Here is an 8,682-nt window from a genome sequence, read left to right as displayed (position 1 = left end):
TGTGTGTGTGTGTGTGTGTGTGTGTGTGTGTGTGTGTGTGTGTAGTGAAGATGCGTGGTGAAGTGGTTAGAGAATTGTGCTCAAGATCGTGAGTTCAGTTCCTGACGGCGAATTGTATTCTTGAACACACTTTATTGCCAGATCAGCTGGGACCTCCGTAGTCGTAACAAGTGGAATGCCATTTATATGTATACATGTGTGTGTGTGCTCGTGCGCGCACGCGTGTGTGTGTGTGCGTGTGTGTGTGTGCTTATATGTGTATGTGTGTTAAAAGTTTGCATATGGACAGCGTCAAACTCAAATTTGATTCATAACACTTCATTTTGTAATATGCATTATGAAAATACGTTACGTTATCAGATACATTATTTCCAACTGCAAAGTCTATCTTTCCGCCTTTGTGTTCGAAATAATTTGTTCGATGAAAAAATTTATGTCGTTCATTCCAGTGTCCCTTTATATGCCATACCGTAGCGGTTCGACAAACTAGAACGATGAAACATGTAACAGATTAAAATGTGTATTAAGGTTGATATGACCGGAATTTTAGCAGAGAAGTAAATGGAATGGGTAACAGAACATAAAAGCTAAAGTAGTCATATTCTTAAATTAAATTATAATTCAATCCCAAATTAAGAACAGTAACTGCAACAGTAAATAAACGCACCTACAGGACAATTCACAATAATGTGCATGATAGGAGCCCACTTATTCCATTGTTGTGTCAAATAGCTTTCACAGTGAAATTTTAGTCTAACTGTATCATATATTATCTCTTTATTGTTGATAACAAGCGTATTTTAATAAAAAATCAACACTTGCATGCATATGTACATACATTTACACGTACATACATGTATATATGTTTACCGAAATATTGTGTAGTGTGTCTGTTATTTTTCCTCTTATAACTAGAACTGTTAATTCAATTTATGAGGAGACACTGTAACTGTTGTAGTAGAACTCCATTTTACAGACAAAAATAAAGCAGCATCCATCTAGTGCAGTAATTTCAATATAAATTTCCTAGTATTATAAAACTATTTTTAAGCCTGCTCATATTCTCATAAAATCTTATTGATGTTTTACGCCTAATGTTATTTTAACTGTGTTTCTGTATTCGAGGAAAAATAGTTCGCTCAAAACCTAATTTGTTTTCTGTGAATGTACAAATCAATATTTACAGTGAAGCATATCAAACTAAATATTACAAGTCTATTTTTACTTTGTTGAAATTTTAACACTTTAGTGACAAGATCTTTACTACTCTGACATATTCTCAATGTACCGAATCTGCGATTCGATTGATTTGTAGCTTCTATCGATTTACTATAAAGGAGAAAAAAAATTAAACGCGTAAATTAACAATATTACTTCGTCTAAGTTACAGATGAAACAAGATGCAATTATTGGAATTATCAGAACAAATTTTCTATAGTCTCTACATTTCTCTAATATTGGATAAGTTTTGAATGTTTGTTTTACTTGCTTTAGTTATTAGTCAGCTACCATTCTGGGACACAGTCTTGAAGGGTTTACGTATAAAGAATCAACCCCGGTAATCACGTTTTAAACCTGATACATATTCTAAGAGTCGAATCACTATGAAATGGGGGCGTAAACAAACCAACAAGGGCTATCAGGCAGTGGTGGGGTCAGACACGAGGTCACACACACAAGTATAAACATATATATATATATATGTGGACATGTGTATGTACGTATGTATGTATGTATCTATGTATGTGTATGTGTTTGTATTATGCAAGGAGCTTCTTTCAGTTTCCATCAACCAAATGCATTCACAAGATTTTGTTCGGATTGTGACTATAGTAGAAGACTTACCCAAACTGTCACGCGGTGGGACTGAACCCAGAATGATGTGGTTAGGAAGCAAACTTCTTACCACATAGCGAAGACTACACTTATAAAATCATTGTTCTTATGTCAGGATCTTTAATTTGATACGCGTTGTATACATGTTTATAATAGTGAGTGATACAATAACATCAGAATAATGATTACACCATTTAGAACTAAGCATAGATTGGCAAAGTACATCAGAGTTTAACACACCTTTACTTTTTTCATTTCAACTTGTAAACACCTCCACGAAGAACATGTAGAAAAAGCATTTAGATGGTTCCGGCGAAAAGTCGGTTTTTGGTGGGGTCTGAAGGATGTTACTTACAAAAGACCGAGTTTAGATCAAACTACACCCAGTCTCCAGGATAATAGTGTATAACAGAAGCGATAACAAGATAATAGATCCGAAACATCCAACGTGTTTAGTCATTGCATCTATCGGATTAAAGAGAAATAAATACATTTGTATGTACTTTGAAAATTAAAGTTGTAAGATGCAAACGAAGCGCTAAATTTTGAACGATCGATTTTGAAATCAGTTTTAGGTTTCTTAACATAACTGTCTCTTTTAACTTTTCTTAATCAACCAGTTAAGTTGTCAATAACACTAATTGCAATTGAAACTAATTATATTTTTAACTAATTTACATTCTGCTACTGTTATGTCTCAAGCTACCACTATCTAGCACCTTCGGATGATCTCTACTCAACCGCTACACCACTGCTACTCGACTGCTACTCAACACTCCTATAACGGCGAGACTACCTCTATTTATATATCTTGGGAGATCCTACTTCTTTGCCTGGGGGCGTCGACACAACAGATACCAAGCAAAAGAAACCGCATAAATTCGCGCTTTATTTACTTACATTTGTTGCGTAGGCCAATATGAGTTCAGAAGGAAAATAAAAACTGAAATAAGTTTCTCAACTATAACCATGCTGACTTCGCTTTACTATATCTATCTATAGTTACATTGTTCTATGTTTCTTTAAAAGGAGTAAATTGAGGCCACTGTTTCTGAGAGGCCGAGCGACCATGGCGAAGCGTTCCTCTTTTCCTAGTATAGTTATCTCTTTTAAATCAAATATTTGATAATGTTGGCATTCTCGAACATGCCCGCGCATGTATTTCATTCCTTCCCCTTTCTAATTTTACATCTTCTTAGTCTTGTTTTTCTCCTCGTCCTCCTCTTCCTCTTCCTCTTCCTCCTCCTCCTCCTCCTCCTTCTTCTTCTTCTTCTTTTTCTTCTTCTTCTTCTTCTTCTTCTTCTTCTTCTTATTATTATTATTATTATTATTATTATTATTATTATTATTATTATTATTATTATTATTATTATTATTATTATTATTATTCAAGAAATCATTATCTAATACAGAAATCACTATTGTCGTCAACCTCAACATTATTATTATTACTATCATTATTAATTTTATTATCAATTTAATTATCATGATCATCATCATCATCGTCGTCGTCATCATCGTCATTAAATTAATTTTCCTTACTGACAATTATTTCTGTGAGGTATAATTAATGAGTAAAAAAAAGAAAACGATGTTTAAATAATATTCCCATACCTTCAGGTGATATTTTCCTTACAGATAAAAGTGAACATGCAATGGCATACAATTTTTATCTTATTTCTAGCATAATTTCCATATTAAGTAGATTTTTTATTGAAATCTGATACCAAAACAGCATAACACTTCCTTTAAATGATATAAAATTAAAATCAATTGAAAATATGCGAAGCCACAATATTCTACGATGAAATACCCATGCATTTGCCTTGATTGCACTTTAATCTTTAGCTCTGTTGCATTGGTTGTTTCTTTCAATTACTGGATTTGAAATATTTCTTCCTATCTTTAATTCCAGAAAGATTAAAATTAAATATTGCCAACACGCAAACTAATCAATTTAAGTCTGTTTTGTGCTCACATTTATCTCCGATATCCTTTATCATTTATTTAAAAATTTAGCCAACGCGTTCAGCTATAGCTAATGGAGCAATACAGAATGAGCAGCAAAATGTTAATAAACATATTTCAATACATCTGTCTATAATTGTTAGTCCAATGTCTCACTAAATCTCTACTTAAAGAAGCAAAACATTTACTTCTGAATCAGTAAATTAATGTTGACAGTATAAATATTCCCGACGTCTTATCTGTCATTACTTCTCATTAGACAATTTCTTTTCATGTAAACAGAAAATAATGAAATTTTCATTAATTAATTAATCCTGTTGACAGTGGTTGCAAGATAAGCATTTATGTTTAACCTCAATCTCAAAAGTGTGTCCACAAATATTCAATAATTAGAAACATTATCCATATATATTATTGGCCGTTTTAAACTACAGACACTTATTACTTTCAATACCATAATTTTGCTTTATTTCTTTTATTTTCATTTATAATTGAAGTACGAAACTTAATGAGATTCAGTCCGGATAAATAAGGCTGCAAAACACGGTAGCTGTCTTAAAGATACTCCATGAAATACATTATGTTTTATAAGCCACTGTTTTATGTTCTATGCCATAAACTATGCGAAATTTACCTAAAATTGACAAATGCCCTGTAAATAAATGGTACAAAGACTCGACATCAATAGAATGAAACACTGATATTCTTCAAGTAAATAAACGTTCTCCGATTAAATTAGCTATGAATGTTCAAAAAATATTTTTACAGTTTCAAAGCATTGTTTTATTCTGTAAAACATGTAAAGTCCTTTTTCATTTAAAGTTATAAATTTCAATTGCGTGTGTGTGTGTGCGTGTACGTGTTGTGTGTGCGTGTACGTGTTGTGTGTGTGTGTATGTCTATTGTATGCATGTCTGTAATTAATCAGTTTATTTCAAGATTTCTTGCCAAAAGAGAAAGAACCGGTTTCTAACCTAGATCCAGATTCCTTCATTGGAATTTCAACATCAACAACAGGGTATTTTTATATGTATGTATGTATGTATGTATGTATGTGTATATGTGTAGAATTATATGTTTTATGTATGTATTATCATGCATATAGTTACAGATCTAGAGATGCTTGTATATATTTAAATAAACTTCCGGAAAGTTTTACAGAGTTTTACTGTTACAGTAATGAATTGGGTCTGTTGTCTTTGGATTAGCTTTCTCATTTTTGGCTTTAAGAAGCCTAACTTCTCAAGATTGGTATTTAGGCAGCTTGTTAAACATCCGTGGGCCCCAATAATCACTGGCATAAACATAATTTGTAATCTGGCTAGAGAAACTGCATATTTCTCAATAGTTCAGCATAGATGTTCTATTTTTCACTGATATTCAGCTTTATTTTAACATCCACAACTGTAAACAGTTTCTCTTCTCTATCCCAAATCATTCTATCAGGTCTGTTGCGCTTTACACTTTATTGAGGCCTTCGCTGGTAAATTCCACTAGTATTTCATTTCATTATGAGTGGCTAGGACTTCTACCATATTGTCAGCCCTTATTTCTTTGTCCTCGGGATTAACCTTCCGACGGATTTCGTTATAGAGTGTCCTAGCTTCATCATCATGCCTCATCGGCAGATAATACCGTGGTGACATTTTCGGACAACTACTTATGATGTGGGTGATATCTTCAGTGTGATATCGTTTTTTTACGGTTTTCCCCGCATTTCTATCCCTTTTGTGCATCAGGTATTGATTGATATTTCCTGTTCATGGATTGCAAACGCATACCCTTCAAAGAGAGAGGTAGTATTCCGGCTAGTGATCCATGATAAACTGCTTTGACGATCGATATTACTCTCACCACGGAGCTTCTACTAACATATCCATGCATGATCTTCTGCTCATATAGGTTCATTCTTTCATATGATGATACGTTGTGCTAGAGTTATGCGACTTGTTTGAGCATGTATTCTACGTTATCAGACAAAGAGTGTTGCTCAAGCAGCTGCCTTCCAAGTCTTATGATGTTAACAAAATCATGTATGCAAACTTGGTCAAGGGATGCACTTCGTCACTTGGTGGTTAAAAGATGTTGCCGAAAGGATATGATGCGACATTAAAAGGCATTTTGATCGATGTTAAACCTCTGCTGCCTTGTTTACTTTTTTGGTAGAGGCAGTCTACATCACTGTTTATGTGGAAATTATGTGTGCTTCTTCGTATTTTTCGGGTTTTCCCATCAATGGCTCGGATCTCATCAAGCATCAAATCAAGCAGTCCGAATGTTGGTATGAGTACTAGCACTGCAAACACATTGTGGGCCACTGTCGTATTGAATGCAGAGAGTTCTGAGGTCCAAATTTTCTTTATACGACTGTAATATTCTTTCGTGACATGTGTTGTGTTACAGGCACCATTGTAATATATGTATGTATGTATGCATGCATGTATACATGTATGTATGCATGTATGTATGCATGCATGTACGAATGAATATGTGTTGTCGTTCTCTTATAAAGTTTGAGTAAATTTTGACCTGCCACATGCGTGGCTGGAAGGTTGTGAACAAAAAGCATTTTCTTTAACCATCATCCAGTAAATCTAAGAAAAGGTCTTGTAGATTTTAATTGTCCTTGATATCGTTATCATTTGTAGAGTATGAATTGTGAATTTGCATTCCCTGCCCAATATACTATGTTTGCTCCAGACGGGTTGGTATGTATGCTGTTGCTCTAATAATAATGGGTATGAAGTTGAAAGTGCATCCATGGTACTGGATTTGCAAACGCCTCATTAATGGTAGTCCATAGATGTCGTCTTTCCCTTGTATCTATATATGTATGTGTGTGTGAATGTATAATTTCTTTTTAATTTAGTATATATCTTGATCTGCCACTGATTTGCTAACAAGATTGTTGAAGAAAGCATTTTGTTTTAAACACTGTCCCTTAAGTCTTAAGAAGGTCAAACAGAACGTAAATTTTCCTTGTTGTCCAACACAACAATGTTTGACCAGCTGTGTTTGAACTTGGTGGCTGTTTTAATTAATGAGTCCCACCCATATTCTTTTGACCTATCTTCATCTGTAGGTTGTTTGTTTTTTTTTTTGCAGATTTTTCTTATTCTGTCCCAAACTGTCCTGCTCACGGTTGCATCCCGCGTTGGAAGATAACATTTAGAAGACATTCCCTCGCAGTTAGCAATGCTGTAGTTGATGTCTTCAGTCTTTGTCTAGTTCAGCCTACATTTGTTGTCTGTCAGTGTTTTCTGCATTTTATTCTATAGGTACTTGGTGTAGATCTCTTGTTCTTCAATTGCATGTAAGCAGACTTCAAAGTATGATGCCACAAACTAGTTAGTACCCCATGCCACGCTTTTGACATGAATAGTCCTTTCAATGTTTTTTGTGTTTCGTTTCAAGTTCGCATGTAATATCTTCTCATTGTACTGTTCTATTGTTTTGTTCTTCTAAGAAATATATTTTAAATATGCCCCTTCCGGAGAGATCTATATCAGATGTTTTTTCATGCATCTCCTCAAGTTCATTAGCTGTCCTAATTATGCTATTCATGGTTGCACACCTGGCCAAGTTACTGGTCTCTTTTATCTGCTTCAAACTTTATTGCAGTGTTACAATACTTGCTACATATGACATTCAAGACAGACACGAGTCCAACAGCCATCAGCCTTGTGTGGGAGGTATAGCATCTATACATCTCCATTGACGTTGACGTTTCCTACAACACTGAAAAGCTTGCAAGTTCCAATGTGTATCTCACTGGGTTCTTGTAGTGACCATTTCAGAAGGCCAAATGTAGACCTGAGGTGTTGTGGTCAATATGCTTGTTTTAAGCTGAGAGCTCTGACCATGTTCCTTTTACTCTCCTAAGATATTCATTCCTGGCCCTCTCCTTTTTTTAAAAGGGTCCATATCTGATATGATCATTTTTCTCAATTTGCATATAACTGTACCTGACTGTAGAGGTAATATTGTCAAGCCATTCATTTTCAGGTTTTCAGATGAAGACATAACGTTTCCACTTTCGCTGTCAAATATACACATTAGGATTCACCAAATGTCATGCCAAAGTCTGGGGAAAATTGAGTAATGTGATCCAATTGATTTTCATTGTGGGCGGGGGGAGGTTGATATTTGAACCATAGGGTTTGACGTCGTCGTCAACGAAAATATGTTATATACTCCTTGATGCATTTCCATAGCCACTATGTTTCGTGAGCAGAAGTGATAATGAATTTAATGTGTGGTGGAAGAGCAAATCCGACAGGCTATCACACTTTTTGGTAGCGAATACTATTTGAATCAATTTACTCCTTATCACCCCTAAGTAGCAAAGTGGTGTACCAAATCTTGGTCAGGTGATCAGCAGCACTCACTAGTGGTTGTGAGAATTTGGCTAACTGTAAAGCCTTAATAATCAACCGGCTATCAAAAGTCTACTAGTAGTCCAACTACATTATGTTTAAGCTCCTGCGATATTGTTACTGTTTTTCCTTGAGCCACTTGTTAATTCGTAGCTGCTGCATAGAGTCATTCACATTCTTCTTTTCCCCCAGCATGCTCAGCTATTTTAATGATAGTGACACAAGGATCCAGCAAAGCATGTGGTATTTCTTAAGAAGGTTGGTTTGGCTATTCTTGGGGATGAGGAGAGTAGTTTGCAGTTGGTTACAATTGGGGCATTTCTTGTGCGCCCTAGATTGAACCGTATGCGATCTCAACGATAAAAGGTGAAATTACTTACGTCATTAAACTGTTATGAAGTCTGCGCCTGAATATTTCCTGTTTCCGTAGACCTTTGTATGTATGTAGGTAATTGAATATAAGTATACACACACACACACACACACACACACACATACACAC

General features: G+C 34.9%; 1 protein-coding gene across 1 annotated transcript in view; it reads left to right on the top strand.

Moving 5' to 3' along the window:
- LOC106867808 (atrial natriuretic peptide receptor 1) overlaps nucleotides 1-8,682 on the top strand; it is a 900,438-nt gene that overhangs the window by 300,689 nt on the left and 591,067 nt on the right. The gene's annotated exons all lie outside the window — the stretch shown is intronic.

Source organism: Octopus bimaculoides, chromosome 8, assembly GCF_001194135.2.
Source record: "Octopus bimaculoides isolate UCB-OBI-ISO-001 chromosome 8, ASM119413v2, whole genome shotgun sequence".
Classification (NCBI taxonomy): domain Eukaryota; kingdom Metazoa; phylum Mollusca; class Cephalopoda; order Octopoda; family Octopodidae; genus Octopus; species Octopus bimaculoides.
This window is presented reverse-complemented; position numbering and strand designations above follow the sequence as displayed.